Below are 23,246 nucleotides of genomic sequence, written 5' to 3' on the forward strand. Positions count from 1 at the left end.
TATAATGGGGAACAAAGAAATGGCAGACCAATTGAACAAATACTTTGGTTCTATCTTCACGAAGAAAGACACAAATAACCTTCCGGAAATACTAGGGGACCAAAGGTCTAGCGAGAAGGAGGAACTGAAGGAAATCGTTATCAGTCAGGAAATTGTGTTACGGAAATTGATGGGATTGAAGGCTGATAAATCCCCAAGGCCTGATAGTCTGCATCCCAGAGTACTTAAGGAAGTGGCCCTAGAAATATTTCCAACATTCTATAGATTCTGGATCAGTTCCTATGGATTGGAGGGTAGCTAATGTAACCCCACTTTTTAAAAAAGGAGGGAGAGAGAAAACAGGGAATTATAGACCGGTTTGACTGACATCAGTAGTGGGGAAAATGTTGAAGTCAATTACTAAAGATGTAATAGCAGTGCATTTGGAAAGTAGTGACAGGATCGGTCCAAGTCAGCATGGATTTATGAAAGGGAAATCATGCTTGACAAATCATCTACAATCTTTTGTCCACTCTACAAACTAGTAGAGTGGACAAGGGAGAACCAGTGGATGTGGTGTATTTGGACTTTCAAAAGGCTTTTGACAAAGTCCCACACAAGAGATTAGTGTGCAAAATTAAAGCACATGGTATTGGGGGTAATGTATTGATGTGGATAGAGAACTGGTTGGCAGACAGGAAGCAAAGAGTAGGAATAAATGGGTCCTTTTCAGAATGGCAGGCAGTGACTAGTGGGGTACCGCAAGGTTCAGTGCTGGGACCCCAGCTATTTACAATGTACATTAATGATTTAGATGAAGGAATTGAGTGTAATATCTCCAAGTTTGCAGATGACACTAAGCTGAGTGGGGGTGTGAGCTGTGAGGAGGACGCTAAGAGGCTGCAGGGTGACTTGGACAGATTAGATGAGTGGGCAAATGCATGGCAGATGCAGTATAATGTAGATAAATGTGAGGTTATTCACTTTGGTGGCAAAAACACGAAGGCAGAATATTATCTGAATGGTGGCACATTAGAAAAAGGGGAGGTGCAATGAGACCTGGGTGTCATGGTACAACAGTCATTGAAAGTTGGCATGCAGGTATAGCAGGCAGTGAAGAAGGCAAATGGTATATTGGCCTTCATAGCTAGGGGATTTGAGTATAGGAGCAGGGAGATCTTACTGCAGTTGTTCGGGGCCTTCGTGAGGCCTCACCTGGAATATTGTGTTCAGTTTTGGTCTCCTAATCTGAGGAAGGACGTTCTTGCTATTGAAGGTGTGCAGCGAAGGTTCACCAGACTGATTCCCGGGATGGCAGGACTGACATATGAGGAGAGACTGGATCAACTGGGCCTGTATTCACTGGAGTTTAGAAGGATGAGAGGGGATCTCATAGAAACATATAAAATTCTGACGGGACTGGACAGGTTAGATGCAGGAAGGATGTTCCCGATGTTGGGGAAGTCCAGAGCCAGGAGACATAGTCTAAGGATAAGGGGTAAGCCATTTAGGACTGAGATGAGGAGAAAGTTCTTCACTCAGAGAGTTGTTAACCTGTGGGATTCCCTACGGCAGAGAGTTGTTGATGTATTCAAGAGGGAGTTAGATATGGCCCTTACGGCTAAAGGGATCAAGGGGTATGGTGAGAAAGCAGGACAGGGGTACTGAGGTGAATGATCAGCCATGATCTTATTGAATGGTGGTGCAGGCTCGAAGTGCCAAATGGCCAACTCCTTTTCTATGTTTCTATGTTTCTCCCTTATCAGGCATGGAAAGAAAAGTCAACTCTTTGGCTCTCACTGGAGCCACTCTGACTAGCGAAAGGAATCAATCCCATCCAAAATTGATTGCTTTACTTTGTGAAGGTTTGGGGCCTTTCGAAGTTCTCAACTGGCATGAGCTCGCTGAGGCTTTTGGCTTGATAAACCAAAATTATAGTAACAAATGAAAGGATTCAACCGTTAGAATTTGTTCCAGATATCCCAAATTTGCAATACAATGAATGTCCATTAATACTGGAAATGTTCTGCTTGTTTTGTGTACCTATTTTGTGAGGCATTAAGATAATTGAAACTCATTTATCTCATAATCCTATAAAGAAAAGTATCTTCCTGCCTTTTGTGTTGCATTCAAACTCGGGTTCAATTAATATGGGAATAGTACTCCAACATGTTGAAAGTCAACTAGTCCCCAATTTTTGGTATGGATACTCTGGATCTAAAATCAAATGTTTTAGTAGGAGGGGCTACAACTATATCCACTCACTCGTGACATAGCCTTGGAATGAGACATCACAATGTGCTTTTCAAGTGCAGTCACTGTTTTTTTTAATGCAAATATAACAGCCAGCTCCCACACAGCAAGGCCCCATGAACAGCGAATGAGATGAATAACCAGTTAATGTTTTTTGATTGCGGCAGAAATTGGCCAGGGCACTACCTAATTTTCTTCAAGAAATGCCATCCCGAACCAGCAGATGGGACCTCACTTTAACATCTGATGACAGCACATCCAACAATGCAGCGATCTCTCAGTGCTGTGCTAAAACATTAGTACAGATTGTGTGCTTATGTCCTCAACTGAACCCTTAACTTTCTCAATCAGAAGCAAGAACATTACTGCTGAGCAAAGCTGGCAATATGTTGTAACTTTTTATTTGTCACTAAACAATTAGAGGAACACTCTTAAGCTCATATCATTTTTTTAAATATTTAAAAGGGATATCATAAGAAAGCAATCTTACACATGTTTAAATTGGCATGGCAAAGGATCTTGGAGCTGAATTTCATGTTTACAGTGATGTGAGTAAAAAGTAGTGGATTACCATTTTCTCCTTAAAACTAGCAAAGGTAAGAATTTCAGTGTCTAATTTCTATATGAGACTGCTTTTCGATCAGTCAGAATGAGTGTTGAGTGAGTTTTTTAGTTTTTTTAGTAAGTCAGCTTTTAATAAATCATTTAACAATCCAGCTAGTCATATTGGGTCTCTGTGCACCCAATTTGATTGATTTTGGGACCTATAGAAAGTTTCCTCTAATGAAGGGTACAATTGCAATATCTCCACAAGAGAAATATCAAAGCTATTATTTTTAAGGTGACCCCAGTGATATGCTTCTGCTTCACAGCAATTATAGTATAATACAGATCTTCATTTCCGCACTCCCAGCAAGTGTCCATCTCAAACCAGTGTAACAACAACTTGCACTTATAACAGAGTGACTATTTGCACTGTGTTTTTGCTGCACCTGCGTCCTTTGGACTCCACCCCCGACGCCTCTCGTGCCTGCACAGACTCCTCGGACCCAAAACCAGAACCAGAAGTGGGGGCCCCGTAAAACCACCTTGGACCACGAGTGGAATCCGCTGCTGAAATATTTTCTGCCGCTGGAGCTGGATTTGTTTCCAGCTTTTGCATTATTTGAAACATTTTCATGGCCTTCTGTGGGAGAGAAAACATCGGAGGTAGTGGGAAAGAGAGAGGGAGAGGCGGTGGAGAGGTGGAGTGGGGGGGGGTGAAGAGAGAAACATGGGAGGGAGAGAAGACATGGAGCGGGGGTGGGGGAGAGAGAGAGAGACATGGGGGGGAGAAAAAGAGAGAGGCATGGGGGCAGAAAGATGGGGGGGAGGGAGAGAGACATGGGTGGGAGAGAAGACATGGGATGGGGGAGAGAGAGAGAGAGAGACATGGGTGGGGGAGAAAGAGAAAGAGACATGGGGAAGAAAGATGAGGGGTAGGGAGAGAGACATGGCAGGGAGAGAAGGCATGGGGCAGGGCGAGAGAGAAAGACAGAGACTGGGTGAGAGAGAGGGGATCGGAGGGGAGAGGGAACTCGGGGAAGACAGATCACGTTCTTTCAACTCCATCCCCTTTACGCCCACACCCGATTTCTCGGAAAGCTCGATGCATGTGTTACAAGGGACATCATTGGAGTGGATAAAATCTGGAAGTCACAACACTGTCACTATTCACTTCATACCCAATAAACCTGTTAATAATCCATGACCCACACTTAATGCCCCATTTGTGGTCAGGATCTTCAGCTAGAGGAGGCATGAACTTGGGCTGTGATGGGGTCAGGAACTTGGGTTGGGGTCAGGAACTTCGGCTGGGGGAGGCATTTGCTGGGTTGGGGAGCTCTATCCTCTCTGGGTTCTGAAGTCAGAATGACTCGAATTACACTTTGCAAAGTCACTCAGAAATTGGGCTGGGCGGTTCCAATTACACATTCCAGAGAAACTTCTAGGTGTAGCTTATCCTCCAAGGGGACCAATCAGCAATCGGGTCATGTGATAATTGAGAGCCAATCAGAGCATTTTTACAGTGCAAATAACTGCATCCTTTATATAACATCTTTAACATGGAAAAATGCCCGAAGCACTTCACATAGCAAAATGCGTTTCGCAGAGGCGTAATCGGATAAAAATGAATCAAAGGAGATATTCGGAGGAGTGGCCAAAGAAAAGGTTTATCAAAGAGGAGGGTTTTAAGGGGTGGCTCTAAAGTAGGAGAGGAAGGTGGAGAAGGGTTTAGGGCAGGAATCCCACAACGTGGGACCTAAATGGCTGAAGGCATGGCCGGCAATTGTTGGGTGCAGGAAGGGGGATAAAAAAGAGGCCAGAGTTGGAGGAACGGAGCATTTCATACCGATTGGAGTTGTTCTCTTGCACAGTCTTCCGGCATGGCAATGTAGCAGACAATGTTTCCCCTAATTTTAAATTTGGGTGCATTGTCTCTATTACAGGCTGTGCGACTCATTCAAAGTTTTGCGCATGCGTAAAAGTTCACAGTGGAAAAGCCAGTCCCAGGCTGCATGGGACCGGCTGACAGCTATGCAGCCACAGAGCTTAGAGGGAACATTGGTGGTAGACATCACACTCAACCCCTACGTAAACATGTGCCATCCTGCTGGACTGGCAACTTATTTGTAGTCTGGCCTTCAGAACATTTCAGGACATTTTGCAAGCTGGCACTGTTTGCAATAAGCCACCATGCTTCTTCCATGAGGACTGAAATTTGCATATTCTACAGCTGGCTTGATGCCCTGTGCAATCGCTGGTACACTTGTGTGCCCGTTAAGGGACGTTGAGTGATTGAGCTGCATTTTAAAATTATCTCAATTTTTTTTAACTGTATAAAAATGATTTCACATCTTACAATGCCCTTGAGGTGTTTTCACTGGCTGAGAAAACTCTAGCAGTGCCATGTGTTGGGCAGAGCAGTGTAGGCGAAATGGCAGTTTTGTTCACAGGCGAAAATAGTGTGTCTAATCTGAAAGGCAACAAGTAGCAGGGGAAATATTACAAGCGATTATTTAAATGCATCATAAACCACCAAAATTTAATTTGGGACCACATAAGCATAAAGGATAACTGTCGGATAAATCAAGCATACTGCTTAATCCTGGAGTATTTCTTAAATCTAATAGTATATTTAGAAGGCAGAACTACCTCCTAAATACTGATGGCAGCTGCTATTACTGTAGAAATTGTCCTATTTATGTCGCAAGGTGATTTCTACAGAAGGCACATTAAAACAATTCACGTATATAAGATTGTTTTATGGTCACTGTGACTATTTACTGGGCTGCTACATTCCACAATGACTGGGGAATGTCTGTACTGGCCAGCAAGAACTCGTGTTTAACTGGCTTGTAACCGTTGTGCTGAGAGCTTCAGTCATCTAAATATATGGCTGCCACTGTACATTATCTTGTTATTAGGGCTGGTGCTGCCGATGGAGGCATGAACTAAAATCACCTTCTTTGGGGGTGCTCACTACTTTTGGCAACTCAGGTGCCATCTTGTTTACTTTGCAAATAAGAACTGTTCATTACTGTGTTATTGGCAAAGTAAATGCGCCATTAGCTGTTTTATCAGCTCCAATTTATTTTGCTGATACAAAATGACCTTTACCCAATCTCTCTATATAGCCTGTTCTGTCTGTCACCTATTAATGACCCATAGCAAAAGCCACAGTGTATTTATAGCCCATTGATGTATTGGTGTAAGCTAGCATTTTACCTCAATATCACAAGCATTAGTATCTATTCTCAGAATGAGCTGTCCGTCAGCAATACATTACATTGTGTTTCTGACTTGCGCTCTGCTGTGTTTTACAGGCATTTAATAGCAAGTAGGTCATCGCAATTTACCCAACACACCAATTTTGAATTCAATTTGTTTTCTACTTGCAAGAAATTAACTCCACTTAATTGCAATTTATTTTCAACAGACAATTTCAATTCTATAAAGTTGCCATCAAGCCCAGGAAAAGCCATGATGACAATATTATATTCACACTGTCTCTGACCCATGAAATTACAAATCGGACCTACAATGGTTCTTAAAATCATCCATCCTAACCCATCTCCAAGAGCCCTGCAGTTGTTTTAATGTAATTTCCCCATTACTACCGATGCTATTGCTATACAGTAACATTACTCAAATATTCTCTGTTAAGCTTTTTTGAATCATAGAATTATGAAACACAGAAGGAGGCCATTCGGTCCATCATGCTTGTGCCAACTCTTTTGTAGAGTTATCCAATTAGTCGCACTCCCCTGCTCCTTCCCCATAGCCCTGTAAATCTTTTCACTTCAAGTATTTATACAATTCTCTTTTGAATGTTAGTATTGACTCTGCTTCCACCACCCTTTCAGGCAGTGCATTCAGATTACAGCAATTCACTGTGTAAAAGCATGTTTCCTCAACTTGCCTCTGGTTCTTTTGCCAATCATCTTAAATCTGCGCCCTCTGGTTACCGACCCTGCTGCTACTAGAAACAGTTTCTTTTTATTTACTCTAGCAAAACCATTCCTGATTTTGAACAACTCGATCAAATCTCCTCTTAACCCTCTCTGCTCGAAGGAGTTGTCCTTTTTCTCGTCTTTTACTGAGGGCACTGACCCATACTGGTTACAGTTTCATGGGTGCCAGTACCTCACCAAAGTAACCATTCTTCCCGGAAAGGGGAGGCACAAATGACTTTTCGCTCGGGGGTGGCGCCACCAACATCTTCTGCTAAATTCTGCGGGGGTTTAATGCCGGCGGTAACCGGTAGCACCCTGTTCCGATGCACCGGTGATGACTATATCATTGCCGTGCGCAGCGACCTGCTTTCACCCCAGAGAAAAACTTCAGGAGTGTCCCCTGAAGCTGAGCCAGGCTGTAGGCCGCTTGCGGGGCAAAATTTAATGAGGAGGCGGCGTTTTTTTTTTTAAACGGCTGGCTTAACAGTCGCGGCCCGTTGTTTGGTGGACCATGGGGTCCGTGCCGCGATCTGGCGGCACCCCGCTCCCCGGTGGTCCAGGAAGGCACCCGCAGAGTCAGCAACTTGGCCTTCTCTTTAATGAAGGGGCGGGCCCTTTTTACACGGCAGCGTTACATGTCCCACCGCATAGCGCTGCGTCCCTTTTGCATTCCTTCTGCCCTGCTCACGGTCCTCAGAGCAAGTGAAGCGCTTTACTTTGCGCTCCACTTGCTCTCGGGGGCGGTAACCCGAATTTGGGTCGCAGGGCAGGACTTCCGCACCTGGCGCATGAAAGCCTGCCTCTCGGCTGTGACCGCCCCAAACAGGGTGCTACACAATTTTCCCCCCAGTGAGTGTCGGTTGGGTAATTGACTGTGTGGGGCATCATAGTTGAGTCTGATCCTGTTCTCACTCGATTTCCCAACACATGTACTTTACAATAGGACTTACTAGATAACAGTCAGAGGCAGGAGCACTGGCTGATTTTTTTCATTTCTTCATTCTGGGACACTGAGGCTAGCAGTAGTGCACCTGTTGCCATAGCAGCTGAAATCAGCTATCTCAGACCAGGCTTGGGACCACATTTACATAGAAACATAGAAAATAGGTGCAGGAGTAGGCCATTCGGCTCTTCGAGCTTGCACCACCATTCAATAACATCATGCCTTCTTTACCGCCTGCTGCACCTACGTGCCCACTTTCAGTGACTGATGAACCATGACACCCAGGTCTCGTTGCACCTCCCCTTTTTCTAGTCTGCCACCATTCAGATAATATTCTGCCTTCGTGTTTTTGCCCCCAAATGGATAACCTCACATTTATCCACATTATACTGCATCTGCCATGTATTTGCCCACTCACCTAATCTGTCCAAATCACCCTGCAGCCTCTTAGCGTCCTCCTCACAGCTCACACCGCCACCCAGTTTAGTGTCATCCGCAAACTTGGAGATATTACACTCTATTCCTTCATCCAAATCGTTAATGTATATTGTAAAGAGCTGGGGTCCCAGCATTGAGCCCTGCGGTACCCCACTAGTAACTGCCTGCCATTCTGAAAAAGATCCATTTATCCCGACTCTCTGCTTCCTGTCTGCCAACCAGTTCTCTATCCAAGTCAGTACATTACCCCCAATACCATGCGCTTTGATTTTGTACACCAATTTCTTGTGCGGGACCTTGTCAAAAGCCTTTTGAAAGTCCAAATACACCACATCCACTGGTTCTCCCTTGTGCACTCTAATAGTTACATCCTCAAAAAATTCCAGAAGATTCATCAAGCATGATTTCCCTTTCATAAATCCATGCTGACTCGGTCCAATCCTGTCACTGCTTTCCAAATGGGCTGCTATTTCATCCTTAATGATTGATTCCAACATTTTCCCCACTACTTATGTCACGCTAACCGGTCTATAATTACCCGCTTTCTCTCTCCCTCCTTTTTTAAAAAGTGGCGTTACATTAGCTACCCTCCAGTTCATAGGAACTGATCCAGAGTTGATAGATTGTTGGAAAATGATCACCAATGCATCCACTATTTCGAGGGCCACTTCCTTAAGTATTTGGATGCAGACTATCAGGACCCGGGGATTTATCTGCCTTTAATCCCATCAATTTCCCTAACACAATTTCCCGCCTAATAAGGATATCTTTCAGTTCCTCATTCTCACTAGACCCACTGTCCCCTAGTACATTTGGAAAGTTATTTGTATCTTCCTTTGTGAAGACAGAACCGAAGTATTGGTTCAATTGGTCTGCCATTTCTTTGTTCCCCATTATAAATTCACCTAAAACTGCCTGCAAGAGACCTATGTTTGTCTTTACTAATCTTTTTCTCTTCACATATTTATAGAAGTTTTTGCAGTCAGTTTTTATGTTCCCTGCAAGCTTCCTCTCGGACTCTATTTTCCCCTTCTTAATTAAACCCTTAGTCCTCCTCTGTTGAATTCTAAATTTCTCCCAGTCCTCAGATTTGTTGCTTTTTCTAGCCAATTTATATGCCTCTTCCTTGGTTTTAACACTATCCTTAATTTCCCTTGTTAGCCATGGTTGAGCCACCTTCCCAGTTTTATTTTTACTCCAGACAGGGATGTACAATTGCTGAAGTTCATCCATGTGATCTTTAAATGTTTGCCATTGCTTATCCACCGTCAACCCTTTAAGTATCCTCCGCCAGTCTATTCTAGCCAATTCACACCTCATACTGTCGAAGTTACCTTTCCTTAAGTTCAGGACCATAGTTTCCGAATTAACTTTGTCACTCTCCATCTTAATAAGGAATTCTACCATATTATGGTCACTTTTCCCCAAAGGGCCTCGCATAACAAGATTGCTAATTAGTCCCTTGTAATTACACATCACCCAGTCTAGGATGGCCAGCTCCCTGGTTGGTTCCTTGACATATTGGTCGAGAAAACCATCCCTAATACACTCCAGGAAATCTTCCTCCACCGCATTGCTACCAGTTAGGTTAGCCCAATCTATACGTAGATTAAAGTCGCCCATGATTACTGCTGTACCTTTATTGCACACATCCCTTATTTCTTGTTTGATGCTGTCCCCAACTACTATTTGGTGGTCTATATACAACTCCCGCTAGCGTTTTCTGCCCTTTGGTATTCGGTAGCTCCACTCATACCGATTCCACATCATCTAGGCGTATGTCCTTCCTTACAATTGCATTGATTTCCTCTTTAACCAGCAATGTCACCCCGCCTCCTTTTCCTTTCTGTCTATCCTTCCTAAATACTGAATACCCTTGGATGTTGAGTTCCCAGTCTTGGACACCCTGGAGCCATGTCTCCGTGATGCCAATCACATTGTATCCGTTAACTGCTATCTGCGCAGTTAATTCATCCACCTTATTCCGAATACTCCTCGCATTGAAGCACAGAGCCTCCAGGCTTGTCTTTTTAACACGCTTTGCCCATTCTGAATCTTGCTGTCATGTGGCCCTTTTTGCTTTTTGCCTTGGATTTCTCTGCCCTCCACTTTTACTATTCTCCTTTCTATCTTTTGCTTCTGCCCCCCTTCTATTTCCCTCTGTTTCCCTGCAAAGGTTCCCATCCCCCTGCCATATTAGTTTAATTCCTCCCCAATAGCACTAGCAAACACTCCCCCTAGAACATTGGTTCCGATCCTGCCCAGGTGCAGACCGTCCGGTTTGTACTGGTCCCACCTCCCCCAGAATTGGTTCCAATGTCCCAGGAATTTGAATCCCTCCGTTCTGCACCATTTACGTACTTAGAGTGTCAACTGTGGCTCCCTGGTAGCACTCTGAGTCAGAAGGTTATTCAGTTCAAGTTTCACTCCAGAGACTTCAGAACAAATTGTCGGCTGACACTCCAGTACAGTACTGAGTGAATGCTGCACTGTCGGAGGTGCTGTCTTTTTACTGAGACATCAAACCGAGGCCCTGTCTGCCCACTCAGGTGCTCGTGAAAGATCCCATGGCACTATTTTGAAGATTTCTTCCCCCATGTCTTGGCCAATATTTATCCCTCAAAATCACCAAAACAGATTATCTGGACATTTACCTCATTGCTGTTTGTGGGAGCTTGCTGTGCGCAAATTGGCTGCCACGGTTCCTACATTACAACAGTGACGACACTTCAAAAGTACTTAATTGGCTGTAAAGTCCTGAGGAAAGGTGCTGTATAAATTTAAGTCTTTCTTTACTCATTAGGAAAGGAAGAAATTCAGCCACTGCTTATTCTTGTATGTTTGTTTTTTAAGTCCATTTGGATTAGACTGTAATGTGAAGAATAATATGTGAATTTGTGAAAATATTATTCTCCCTATATAAAGCTTTGGGGGAGACATTGTGTCGCGCCTCTGTTGCAGCGTTAACCCAGGCGGAGCGGTAAATTTGCGCCGGCAAATGGTTTGCGTCTCCAGCTGCAAAAGAGAGGCTTCCATGAAAAAAAAATCTGAAAAAACCCCCACCAAAAATATCCCCAATACATTACTCACAATACATAAATTGCAAAAATAAAAAAATAAAAAACAATCATAATTACCTCAGGTCGACATTACTTACCTCACTGCGATCGCGACAGCTTGCAACACCAGCTTCCACAGATGTTCCCACTCGGGCGCAACGGGGCGCTGTGGGTCGGACGCCAACCAAATATCGAGCCTTTGTCGCAACCAGAGGCGTTGCACACCGGGTCGCCTCTTCCGGCCGGCACTGCTCCGCGCCCCCTCGAAATCGAAATAGGGCGCTAACAGGGGCGGCAGAAGACTGATAATCCATTTCGTTTTAAGTTTGGAATTAATTCATTCTCATTCACATGAAGAATGTCAGTCCTGCTGACTGAAACCGTCCCATTTTGTTGCTCCACTGTCTGCATCAAGTATTCTCAGGCCAGGTACACCAGAGATGGGCGGCAGGATAAATCACACTACTCTGGCATAATAAGAGGACTCTCCTATACTCACTGCAATACAAGCCAGCTATCCTGTATTCTTTCATGTTTGAGACAATCAAATAATGCTAGTTAACACTCATTTATTGACAGCTATGTACTGTTTGATAATACCTTGCTGAGATCGCCCAAACTATGTCAGTTAAAACAAAAGTAAAATACTGCAGATGCTGGAGTCTGAAATAAAAACAGAAAATGCTGGAAATTCTCAGCAGATCAGACAGCATCCATGGAGAGAGACACAGAGTTAACATTTCAAATCGATGACCCTTCGTCAGAACTGGAAAAAGTTAGAGATGTAACAGTTATAGATATGTCAGTAAAAACCCTTCCAGCTATCAGCGAGTGGAGATTTATATCAGCTGAGTTTCAAACTCCGGTCCGAAGGTGCAATGGCAGTGTTCTATCTCACTGATCATCTTGTAAATGCAAGTTGTTGTTATCTCCATCTTTCCTTCTACTCTCTGAGTATTACTTTTTTCCAATAACTTACTTGCACTCCACAACAATATATACTTGTTTAGAGCCTTTAACATGTTAATACATCCCAAGGCTCTTCAAAGGAGCATTATCGAACAAAATTTGAAACCGAGCCACATAAAGCGATATTAGGACAGGTGAAAGAGGTAGGTTTTCAGGAGTGTCTTAAAGGAGGAGAGAGAGATAGACAGCCAGAGAGGTTTAAGGAGCTAATTCCAGAGCTCATAGCCTCGGCAGCTGAAGACAAGGCCACCAATAGTGAAACAATGAAAATCGGGGATGCACAAGAGGCCAGAATTGGAGGAGTGCAGAGATTTCAGAGGGTGCAGGGTTGGAGGTGGTCCCAAAGATAGCCAGGCCTTTAGAACCAGCCCTTAGATGTTGAGGAAGATTGCTTGTGGTGCTAGTGGCCTCGGCCCCCTGCACCCCTGACAGGCCAGTCAAAATGAAGAACTCACCATGATGGATGGGATGATGGCACCACTTATTGTAGCACCAGCGGACTGCTGCACAGAGCAACAGACTGTGGATTCATAGCCATGATCCATGGTGTTTTCGATCACAGCCCAACAACAGTGAAGAAGCAAAAAGCAGCAGGCAGGCTCTACCCATGCAGAGGGATGCTAAATGAGGGGGAGGGAACACCCAGAGTCGCTCTCATTTCCTGGGGGAGACGCAATTGGAAAAGAAAAGGAGAAAATTACTTGGAAAGAAAGAATGAGTATTAAACAAACCAAACCAAAGGAACTCACAGCGTGGTGAGTCATTGATAAGAATCCAGGCTGTTAGAGAATGGATGTTCTTACATGTAAATTTATAAATAATTCCTCAAGATAATAGGTTTCAAAGGAATGTATTGGCTTTCATGGGGAATAAGTATATGATGATAACTATTATTAAAAATAATTACACATATACAGTGATAACTATTATTAATAATTACACATATACTTAAGGTCACACTTATAATAAAAATGAATTCACACATTACAAACTTGAGCTCTTTTCTTTAAAGAGTTGAAGAGGCTATTTTCGTGGAAAATATGGTTTAACCAGCTGAAGTTTGCTTAACGCACTCATTACATCCCTTTAGTGTGACGTTTCCATGAAGAAATGATACAAGCATTATTTTCATCTATTCTCTCTCCAAATATAATGAAAGCTAATCAAACACTTCTCCACAAAGACAGTGCCCTGTATTTTGCACACAGTTGAAATGATCCTGTTTCGGAAGAGTTAACGGCTGGGGAGTAGATTTTAATCATCGCTGCATGGGCAATAATCTGGCGGAGCAGATCTCCAACTCATTATAGAACCTGATTTTCATTCCATTGAGATCAATGAAAACCGAGCGGGTTCAATGTCGGCTGGGCGATCCGCTCTGCCAGATTACAGCCTACAAAGGGGAAAAGTTACTGAGCTTCCTCCAAACCATTTACTGCAGATCAGGTCATCAGCAGCCTATAACACCAATAGCGAAAAAATATACTCAAGAAATGAACAGAAACGGACAGAGAAAATATAAAGCACGTTCACCGTAATTATTTACTATCAATTTTTGAAGAAGCTGACGCTCGCGACATGAAATAAGCACAGCAATTCCTCAATGAGTGTTACTGTTTTGTCTATAGGTTCTTTCAGCTGTGAAGTCAGTTGAAATCACAGCTCAATGCTAATGCATAATTCCTGGTGCGGAAACGGGGGGTGGTTTTAAATCCCAGAACAACTGAGTCTGCAGTTAATAGCGAGTGTAAAATCTTTGATGTTGGGATGGAGGAGATGCCCTGCTGATTTCCTGTTGATTGCAGTTGTAGCTCATTCAGCTACAGGCTTCCATCAACCAGCAAACCAGCAAGCTGATGAGCACCTCATTAATCATTCAGATGAACAATCCAAGGTCACAGTGTTTAGTAATTATTATTCATAGCCGTATAAGCCTGCATGTTTATGCTCTGCCAGCTCTAAGTGGGGACGAAGCAGTAATTTGGAGTGATTTCTAACGTAAAACAATGTGACCCAGTCACTTCTGAATGATGCTTTAGATCTTCCACTTTGTGAACAATTTCACAGCTTAGTACAAATCTATTTGTGCCAGCTTCTACTTTTGCTGTCAGGATGATGAAGCAGCGGCTTTACGTTCCTCATTCTGTCCTGCTGAGTGATCCTGGTTCATGTCGTCATTCCACTTATGTACGTTACTATAAGAACGTAAGAAATAGGAACAGGAGAAGGCCATTTGGCCCCTCGAGCCTGCTCCGACATTCAGTAAGATCATGGCTGATCTGATCTTGGCCTCAACTCCATTTCCCTGCCTGCTCCCCATAACCTTTTACTCCCTTATCACTCAAAAATCTGTCTATCTCCGCCTTAATTATATTCAATGACCCAGCCTCCATCGCTCTCTGGAGTAGAGAATTCCAAAGATTCACGACCCTCTGAGAGAAGAAATTCCTCAGTTAGCTAATCCTTTATCTATGCTAATATATTACCCCCAACCCCTTGACCACTTAAACACACTTACCAATATTTTGGATCATTCGTGAACCAGTGAAGGTCGTGGCTGCTATATTCCACATTCTTTCTAATCAGCAGGTAACCAAGGTGGTTTTGACCTCCTTTTAGAAGCCCTCCCTTCAGCCAGAATTTTCCCCTAAAGAAACAGATGGGTTTGGAGCTTGGGGGCAGTTAACATAGAAACATAGAAAATAGGTGCAGGAGTAAGCCATTCGAGCCTGCACCACCATTCAATAAGATCATGGCTGATCATTCACCTCAGTATCCCTTTTCTGCTTTCTCTCAATACCCCTTGATCTCTTTAGCCATAAGGGCCATATCTAACTCCCTCTTGAATATAAATAACGAACTGGCATCAACAACTCTCTGCGGTAGAGAATTCCACAGGTTCACAACTCTCTGAGTGAAGAAGTTTCTCCTCATCTCGGTCCTAAATGGCTTACCCCTTGTCTTTAGACTGTGACCCCTGGTTTTGGTCTTCCCCAACATCGGGAACATTCCTCCTGCATCTAACCTGTCCAGTCCCATCAGAATTTTATATGTTTCTATGAAATCCCCTCTCATTCTTCTAAACTCCAGTGAATACAGGCCCAGTCGATCCAGTCTCTCCTCATATGTCAGTCCTGCCATCCCGGGAATCAGTCTGGTGAACCTTCGCTGCACTCCCTCAATATCAAGAATGTCCTTCCTCAGATTAGGAGACCAAAACTGAACACAATATCACCAAGGCCCTGTACAACTGCAGTAAGACCTCCCTGCTCCTATACTCAAATCCCCTAGCTCTGGAGGCCAACATGCCATTGTCTTCTTCACTGCCTGCTGTACCTGCATGCCAACCTTCAATGACTGATGTACCATGACACCCATGTCTCGTTGCACCTCCCCTTTTCCTAATCTGCCGCCATTCAGATAATATTCTGCCTTCACGTTTTTGCCACCAAGGTGGATAACCTCACATGTATCCACATTATACTGCATCTGCCATGCATTTGCCCACTCACCTAACCTGTCCACGTCACCCTGCAGCCTCTTAGCATCCTCCTCACAGCTCACACCGCCAACCAGCTTTGTGTCATCTGCAAACTTGGAGATATTACACTCAATTCCTTCATCTAAATCATTGATGTATATTGTAAATAGCTGGGGTCCCAGCACTGAGCCTTCAAAATGGTCTTCAAAATGGGATTTCCAACCATACCCCACCTCCAACTACTCCACTTCCGGTTTTACCTGAAGCGGGGCGGAGCGGGGCGGGGGTGGGCAGCCAACCTGCTATCAGGGGGCGTTGCCTCAACTTAAATATTGTAATGAGGCTGGAAGCCTCTTTTTTTCCCCTCCATTTTGTGTTCAACTGGGATGTGGACGGGTTTCATATAATTTGTGAAACCTGGCAGTTAAACAGAGGCGGGGACTGCTGGATCCAGGAGGCAAGTGGCTTTATACCTACCCCCTGGATCCAGGGTCCTGACCACACCCACCCTCCACATTCAGAAACCCCTTCACGAGGCCTCCAATCACCGTCCCAGGCCTCCACCCCTGCCCCCCCAAAGCCTCCCCCCACAATGATGATGACGAAGCCCGCCCCGATCCTCTCTCTCCCCCCGCCACCGCAGGTCCCTGGCCTACACCACCCCCCCCCTCCCCACCCCTGGTAGTGGATTTGCAACCGATGCACCGAAGCTAAATCTCAACCTCAAGCTTCTAGTCTTCATTGATTGAAGTCTGGCCAATTCCTGGCCAAGGCCAGATGTGCAGTGGGCAGCAATTATGTACTTCATTGGGGGCAGGGAGGGAAATTACCAAGAGCTGCCCCCCTCAGCAGAATCAAACTTCCATTCAACCAATCACCAAGCAACACTGATGTAGACAAAAAATCATAGAGACATCAGGTAGGCATTAATGGCTTAAACGATAGAACTGTTGCCTTGCTTGGTAATTCAGTGGGTATGGACAATGAATAATTATTCTGTACTCTGCAGAAGTACTTAGTTATTTTGGGCCGATTTGGCATTCATGAGAAGCTAGATTCAGCTGAGTGACTTCAAGGACTGTCCACATTTTCTAAGCAATTCAAATTATTTTCCAGAAAGAGATAATTTTCTACCCAATAAAAGGCCAGTCAAAGATAAAGCTGGTTAACCATTTACATATAAGCAGATGTATAAAACCGCTCAACCTGATGCTTACCTCTATTACACTTTACAATGTTACTGGCTGGAATGTCCTGATCTGTGTCTCTCTTTACAAAACTTTGGCTGAACTGTTAAAATGGTGTCCATGCAATTTATCATGAGCAGAAAAATCCAATTGATTTTCAGCAGATGAGCAAATGCTTTGCGACTAGCAATCACATTAGCAACAAAATTAAAGACATTTTGAATTAAAAATGGTCTGTAATTTAAAGACTAGGAATGAATTACATGAGAATTGAAATACCACCCAGCATAATGCGTATCTTCAATAGTTCACAGACCTACATTCCAAAGATCAGCAAACTTCTTCAACTCCATGTTTGTCATTTTGTAAATAATTTAAGATGGTGGGGTTTTCTTCTAAATGTTTTAAATTTTTTCACAGATCCCTGATTGCTGATGAACCCATAGTGCAGTAATTACAGTATAAGCAAATGTAAATTATCAACCAAGTCACTATAACTGGTAATTAGTAGGAAACTGTAGTCACATTGTTTATTTAAGACTAACGTTTCCAACATTGCTGTTTCAATAGCTGTCAATCATTCACAGCTAAATATGCCATTGGAAATACAAGTGCCACAAATAGTCTTAAAGGGAAAACAATATTAAAGTTTTATTAAAGAACTATGTTCCAATAAAGAAACAGTTGTCATTATTTAAAAACAGTTCCCAGCAACCTTTAACTTGAAAAAAGACACATCTGTAGGACATCCCAACGGTCACTTTTTAGTAAGTATGATTATACCGGGTGCTGCTTTACATCACAGAGTAGTTGGTGAAATGTGGTGCTGAATTGAAATGATGATCCCCTGATTTTGATCTGGAGAAGGATTTGATTAAATGAAAAGGATTCTGTGCATTGATGGTGGTTTCTCATATTATTTGGAACTTGCTGCAAAGGTTAGCTGTAGGAGCTCCCCTTGCACTCTCACCATGCTGCCTTCTGCAAAGGGTGGTAGAACGGCTGCAGTCTGAGCTATCATGATGGGCTTCCTGTCGAGCGTTTCTTTACAAACACCTGGTTGAATGATATCGCATTTATTTAAACAGGCTCCCCTGATGGCTCAGCGGGTTAAGCTAGTGTGTAGCTGAGCAATATGGATCAGGAAGCTCCCAGGTTCAATCTGTGCAAAATTACAAACATACATGGGCAGGAAAAGACGTGCTGGTCCATCAAGCCTGCCCCACACTTTCTCCCTCCCTCCCTCTCACCAGCAGCCATGTAATTTCCTGGGAGGAGTAAAGAAAAAATTCCTGGGCCAATAAGGGAAAAAACCTCTGGAAAATTTCTCTCCACGCTCCTTATGTTATTAAAACCAGTCCAGGAGATCACAGGGACCTATAAATATATGCACCTTCTATATGATGAGACCGCTGCCCCAGTCAAGAACTCTTGAAGACATGCAGAGAGACAGCACACACATTCCACAGGCCCACTATCTGGGAAAAGAGGAACCACCCAACATCCAGCCTATTTCTGCTCTTTCCTAGTTTAAGCAAGTTGGTTGATATCTGGTGTGATTGTTGTTAGGGCAACTGGCCTCAGCATAACAAGGTTAGAAAGGGAAAGATTGGTCAGATGACCTATCCGTTTTCATTCATTACCCAGTCACTCATGCTGAAAGCGTGCTTGTGTGATCACAAGCATGGGCTTGACTCTGATGCTCTCTGCAGTTGAATAGCCTGTCAATCTCAGTGTCTCGGCTCCCAGAAAATGAATTAGCACTTGGCCTGGGCAATAGGCATCCAAGAAGAAATATCCAAGCATACTGTCTGCATCTTTATCTTTATCTACATCTGGGATTTTTTACTACATTAAAGGCGCTATATAAATAAAAGTTATTATTATTATTTATCTTTAGGACAGAAGAGCACAACAGAAAACATTGACAGAAAAAATATATTTTTTTAATGAAACAACAATTTTCTAAGAATAATTGAATAACTTTGTTACTGTAGCACTATGGGCCCAAGTTTCTACAAGAAAAAAAACGGGCGCCCCTCCGAGCTGGGCGCCTGTTTTTCGCACCTAAAACGGCGCCTAAAAAAATCCTCGGTATTCTCCACCTACTTACAGGTCCTCTGGCCCTCGGCGCAGCCAGCACGAGCTGTGGGGGGGGCGGAGCCAGGTCCCGGCGCTGAAAACAGTGCCGGGACCTCTGCACATGCGCGCTACAGTCGGCACGCAAGTGCAGTAGCTCCAGGTGCCGAACTGTGTGGGAGGGGCCCGAAGCACGCAGCCCCTAGCCCTGGCTGAATGGCCTCGCTGGGGCTGCGTGAGTGAGTGAGGCTCCTCCCACGGCCAGCTCCTACTCCCCCCCCCCCGAACCGACCCGACACCCGCTCCCCCCCCCCTCCCGACCCGACACCCGCTCCCCGCCCGCCCCGACCCGAAACCCGAGACCCGCTCCCCTCCCCCGCCCCGACCCGAGACCCGACACCCGCTCCCCCCCCCCGCCCCAACCCGACACCCGCTCCCCGCCCCCCCCGCCCCAACCTGAGACCCGCCCCCCCCCCCCGACCGGACACCCGCTCCCCCCCCGACCCGACACCCGCTCCCCCCCCCGCCCCGAGACCCGCTCCCCCCGCCCGCCCCGACCGACCCGAGATCCGACACCCGCACCACCCCCCCACTGACCCGACCCGCGCTCCTGTGACCCGACCCCCCCCCTCTCTCCCGACCCCCTCCCTCTCTCTCCCCCTCCCTCCCCCCCTCCTCCCCTCTCTCTCCCCCTCCCTCCCCCCCTCTCTCTCTCTCCCTCCCCCCCTCTCTCTCTCTCCCTCCCCCCCCTCTCTCTCTCCCCCCCCTCTCTCTCCCCCCTCTCTCTCTCTCCCTCCCCCCCTCTCTCTCTCTCCCTCCCCCCCTCTCTCTCTCTCTCCCTCCCCCCCTCTCTCTCTCTCCCTCCCTCCCCCCCTCCCCTTCTCTCTCTCTCCCTCCCTCCCCCTCTCTCTCTTTCCCTCCCTCCCCCTCCCTCTCTCTCTCTCTCCCCCTCTCTCTCCCTCTCCCCCTCTCTCTCTCTCCCTCCCGCTCAGCGGCACGAACGGCTGTAGAATTCTCCCTGGCTGAAGCACTTTCACACAGGTAGGAAGATGGTTTATTTAATCTTTTCTTGGCTTATAAATGTTTATTCAGGTTGGATTTATTTGTATAATATTTGTAGAAGTATAAATAAGGATTTATTGTAGAATTTAATGACTTCCCTTCCCCCCCATCTCGTTCTGGATGCCTAATTTGTAACCTGCGCCTGATTTTTTAATGTGTAGAACAGGTTTTTCAGTTCTACAAAAATCTTTACTGGCTCCATTCTACTTTAGTTTGGAGTACATTTTCACTGTGGAAACTTTCAAATCAGGCGTCATGGCCAGACACGCCCCCTTTTGAAGAAAAAATTCTGTTCTAAACTAGAACTGTTCTACCTGACTAGAACTGCAGAAAAAAAAATGTGGAGAATTGCGATTTCTAAAATAGTCCATTCTCCACCAGTTGCTCCTAAAAATCAGGCGCGAATCATGTGGAAACTTGGGCCCATTGACACTCAGGCACTAGAGAATACAGATCAACATACAGAGTTAGAAGTATCAATGACTACACAGACATTTTATTCATATCAGCACACTCGCTTGTTGACCTGTTTACTGTACAACACCTACAACTAATGACACCCCATTATAGAGGAGAGTTGCCTGGGCACAGCACATATCGAAAATTCAAGTGGGTCAAAGCACTTGCTGGGTTTGTTTACAGGAATATATATATATATATATATATAGAGAGAGAGAGAGAGAGAGAGAGAGAGCCTACTGTATCTATGAACACACAAATAAAAGCTATGCACAGACGTACCGTCCATGTGCAGACTTCAGTTTTAAGATGTACACTGCCCCACTCTCTGATGTAAGCACCTAAAGGAAGTAAATAACAACAGGTAAAGCAATTCTGGAATTTATTTCAGATACCTGAATATATTCATACAGGACCTCCAGAATATCCCTCTCATATTAGAGTCCCCATAAATCCACAAATGACATTTCTGCAGATCAAGCAGGACTTGAGTCGCACAGTTGCACCGTGTATTTGATCAATTATATGTGCGACCTTCAATCTCTTTTTCAGCTGGACATTTTCCCAGTATCTTACTTAGAGTCTAACATGACCTTAATGGGATGGAAGTATGTATACACTGAGATGATCAAATACATCACTGAATACTTTGGGGAACAAGCAGTATTTACACAGGACATCCCTCGGGAGATTAAATGATTGGGGTAGAATCCACATTAAAGAAGATTGTGAATGTTTATTTAATCACTGGATTGTACACAGTCTGTGGAAGGAGTGGGTTATATATGGTATGTGGAAGGAGTGAGTTGTACACAGTCTGTGGAAGGAGTGGGTTATACATGGTATGTGGAAGGAGTGAGTTGTAACAGTCTGTGGAAGGAGTGGGTTATACATGGTACATGGAAGGAGTGGGTCGTACACGGTCTGTGGAAGGAGTGGATTGTACATGGTACGTGGAAGGAGTGAGTTGTACACAGTCTATGGAAGGAGTGAACTGAGTCATCAAATAGCCTCTTCTCATCCTATGTCTCATATGTTCATATGTCCTTGATTACTTTCAATGGGAGTCTGGTCCACATAAAAACTGCTCTGAATTATTACTGACCAGTTAACTCTTTAATTGCTGGCCTGGCTCTAGTTTTGTACATCTACATTTTAGTCAAAAAGAAAGACTTGCATTTATATAGCGCCTTTCATGGCCAGTGTACATCCCAAAGTGCTTTGCAGCCAATGAAGTACTTTTTGAACTGTAGTCACTGTTGTAAAGTAGGATACATGGCAGCCAATTTTGTGCACAGCAAGCTCCCACAAACAGCAATGTGATAATGACCAGATAAACTGATTTTATTATGTTGATTGAGAGATAAATATTGGTCAGGACACTCCTTGAAATAGTGCAATAGGATCTTTTACATTCACCTGAGAGGGCAGGTATCTCATCTGAAAGCTGGCACCTCCAACAATGCAGCACTCTCTCAGCACTGCACTGGAGTGGATTTTTGTGCTCAAGTCTTTGGAGTGGGACTTGAACACACAACCTTCTGACTCAGAAGCGAAAGTGCTACCAACTGAGCCACGGCTTCATTGGTAATAAGAACAGGATGCTCCAGCTTGTAGATATCTCCATTAGTACTGCTACAAGAAGATGGACTCAAGGGGCACAGGAATTAGCTTCTGTCTGTCGTTGGTTCAATGGAGTAATGGTGAGCACTCTGGACTTCGAATTCAGCGATCCAAGTTCAAATCTTTTATTTTCTATGTTTCTATTGGCGAGAAAGCAGGAATGGGGTCCTGAAGTTGCATGTTCAGCCATGAACTCATTGAATGGCGGTGCAGGCTAGAAGGGCCGACTGGCCTACTCCTGCACCTATTTTCTATGTTTCTATGTATAACAATGCTTACAAATTCCCCAAATTACATGCCGATTACTTCCCTCTTTTTCCACATTCCAAGGACAGATGGACAGACGTGGTGATATGGATGTAATGAAACTGTTGTTGTTTGGAAGCGAACATAATTTAGAATTTTTTTCAATATTTATTCACACAAAGAAATTAGAAAAAAAGTTATTTTTAAATTGTTGGTTTTTAAAGCAAGGTCTGTTCACACAAGTGTTTTTTCAAAAAGGGACTAAGATGGTCAAAATGCTAATAAGCTAAGTTTTGATGTCGTTTCTCCATAGACTGTAAATAATAAGCAATTCACTAACCTGTCTCAACAATCAATTAGCACCTCATACCATTATATAGGGAAGTGTTCTGGTCCCTTCAGTTTGTGAACAGAAAGAGATTTTTTAAAAGAGACAGAGACGCAGGCAGTCAGCAAAGGCTGCGGAACATGTCAAGAACACGGCAAGCTTTGGTCAGTCTTAGAAGTTCTCATTCTGGAGCTTGGTGGAACCCACAGAGAAACAGCCTAAACCACTAAATATGGCCATTTGTGCTATTTCTCCAAGGTTTCTACCAATGTTCCACCGAAGTTATAGTGGGAGATCAGAAAAATTCTGTGGAAGTTCTCCCTCATTTTGATTAAGTCATGTAAGACAACCCACTGAAGTGGGAAAGGATAAAATGTCATTATTTTGTATTATGAGGCAAAGAAAAGTTGTATGACTGAATCCGAGCATAACTGTTGCTTACTACATTCACTTGCTATGAAATAAAGCAGATTAATGATTTGTATCTGGCCTCAATTTATCAGGTGTTTTCTCAGCTTTCCTTCAAAAAGATTGAAAATGAAAATGTGTGATAGATATCCTCTTCAGATCACAGGGGATACTGTTGTTACACTATCGTTTAGTTGGATATTGGACAGTACGGGCACACTCTTAAACATAGGACA

General features: G+C 44.2%; 1 protein-coding gene across 1 annotated transcript in view; it reads left to right on the plus strand.

The window, feature by feature from the left end:
* LOC139277521 (solute carrier family 12 member 5-like) overlaps positions 1-23,246 on the plus strand; it is a 1,462,676-nt gene that overhangs the window by 1,339,748 nt on the left and 99,682 nt on the right. The window lies entirely within an intron of this gene.

Source organism: Pristiophorus japonicus, chromosome 12 (genome assembly GCF_044704955.1).
Source record: "Pristiophorus japonicus isolate sPriJap1 chromosome 12, sPriJap1.hap1, whole genome shotgun sequence".
Lineage (NCBI taxonomy): Eukaryota > Metazoa > Chordata > Chondrichthyes > Pristiophoridae > Pristiophorus > Pristiophorus japonicus.